Genomic DNA, 2343 nt, shown 5'->3' with positions numbered 1-2343 from the left:
TGGATATAAGTCTTAAATAGACAAGTTTCATGCAGTTCTTTTATAAAAAAAGAATAGAATTTTTTGTACTTTTTAAGATGGGGTCTACTCTCTTACAAACAGGACTTGTCTATTTAAAATTTGTGCAAATCATTCCTTTTTTGTTTAGAGTTTAGACCATTCAAGACTGTTTTTTATTTATATATTTATTTTATAATCCACGACATTATTAGAGCTTCAATATCTAATTTAGAATTGGGCCTACCCTAAGTAGACTCAATGGTTATCTAGGCCGTGTTAAGCCCAATTCACCAGCACCCAAAACTCAATGGTGTGGGCTCAATGTAGGTGGGCTTTCGTGAAAATTCAATAATGGGCTGGTGGTCACCAAACCCAGAGATAAATGATCTGCCATTGTATCAGGCCATCGTTTCTTCTTGAATGATTTCTTATATTTGGCATTTTCCCAATTTTTGTTTTGGTATGAAATATGGAGCTTGCACTAAAAACGTGATACTTGGAGTTGTTATTAAGTCCCATATCGAATAAAAGTATTACGACGATATTGTATGAATGTTAATTAGTCCCCCACAAACTATTTTAACAAGTGAATTGGCTATATATATATATATATATATATATATATATATGTATGTATGCATGTATGTATGTATCATTGGTAAATTTCGATCGTAATTTTTTTTAAGTTGTCAGTTTGGCATACCGCATCACAAAAATATATATAAGCAGGCTTGTTTGAGAAGTGTTATGATCTCATCTTATCTCAAAATTTCTCTTAATTTCTTTTATGGTCATCACTTAAATATAAATACTTTCAATTTCAAGTATTTAACTTTTTTATCTAATCATTACATAACAATTACAATTTTTTTAAACTTCTAAACAAAACATGCACAAAAAACAAATACTAATTATTCAAATTTTAAAATAAAAAATATATTAACAAATTATATTTTAATAATACTTTAACTTTTATAATATTTTTATTCAATTTTTTCTCTCTCACTTTTCAAAATTTAATAAAATATCTTAATTTAAATTATTTTATTATTATTTATAGAATTCTTATCTCATTTTACTTTTTAAACGAGGGATCCACGTCAAATCAAACGTTCCTGGTTTGGGTTGTGTCACCCTTACCACCACAACATGGTCAAATGGATTGACCTAAATTATTAAACGTGTCCAATCAGACCAATGGTCATGTTAAGTAGTGTCCTTTATTTGTTGGCTGGGGCGAGAGATCGGGAAACTCTTCATGTGGTCCGTCGGGCAGCACCTCACGAACAATTGGCTGCCTCAAGTACTCACTCGGAAATTGACGAAAAAAACACTGAAATAATAATAATAATAAATAAATAATGTAAAGTATACGTGGCAAGCTATTAACGTTGCTTACTTAAATTAGTTACGTTAAAATATTGAGGTTATTTTAAATGATTTGTAAATAGTAAGGCTGTACAAAAATCGATAGCACTGGCTGCCACTGACGCGAACCGACCGGCCGCATCAGGAATCGGTAGAGAACCGGTCGGCATGCAGTAGAAATTTCAAGAAACTGACGTTCAGCAATTCGGTCACGGTTTGAAGCTGGACCGGACCGTTGAACCGACCGATATAATAAAATCTTTTTTTTAATATACCTTTATCGAAACGACGCCGTTCCACTTAAACTTAAGTGGAACGGCGTCGTTTTAGTTAATAAGTATTATAACAGATGCTAGAAACGACGCCGTTTGGCATTAAATCAAACGGTGTCGTATTATTAAGGACGTACAAAATAATAATAAGTCTGAAACGACGCCGTTTCACTTAAACTTAAGTGGAACGGCGTCGTTTCGATAAGAGTCTTCTTCTTCTTCCCGAATCTCTTTCTTCCCGAATTTGCTCCTGCAACTCTCTCTCTCTCCTCTGTAACTCTCTCTCTCTCTCTCCTATGCATCTCCTTCTCTCTCAGTCTCTCTCATTATTCTCTTAGTAGAACTGCCGAGAAACGACGCCGACCGAGAACCGTCAGAGAACCGCCTCGATCGGTGTCCTCCTCCCCATTGACCGGTTACGGTCGGTGCCTCTCCCATTTTTCCAAACGTCGGTCGGCGTCGCTTTTGCCCAAAAATAGCGCCGACGACGTCAGTTTTCACCCCTAGTAAATAGTAATAAAAAAATAATAAATAAAAAATAATCATAAAAAATAATAATAAATAATAATGAAAAAATAATAAATAGTAATAAACTGTTTGTAAATAGTAATAAAATAGTTTGAAATTACTTCACTTTCCAAACACATATTAGTTAGTGTGGTGATATGAGATCACCTCAGACTAAGATTACCTCAAGTGGTCC

The sequence above is a fragment of the Juglans microcarpa x Juglans regia genome, chromosome 5D, assembly GCF_004785595.1.
Source record: "Juglans microcarpa x Juglans regia isolate MS1-56 chromosome 5D, Jm3101_v1.0, whole genome shotgun sequence".
Classification (NCBI taxonomy): domain Eukaryota; kingdom Viridiplantae; phylum Streptophyta; class Magnoliopsida; order Fagales; family Juglandaceae; genus Juglans; species Juglans microcarpa x Juglans regia.
The sequence above is the reverse complement of the archived record's forward strand: the minus strand, read 5'-3'. Positions refer to the sequence as shown.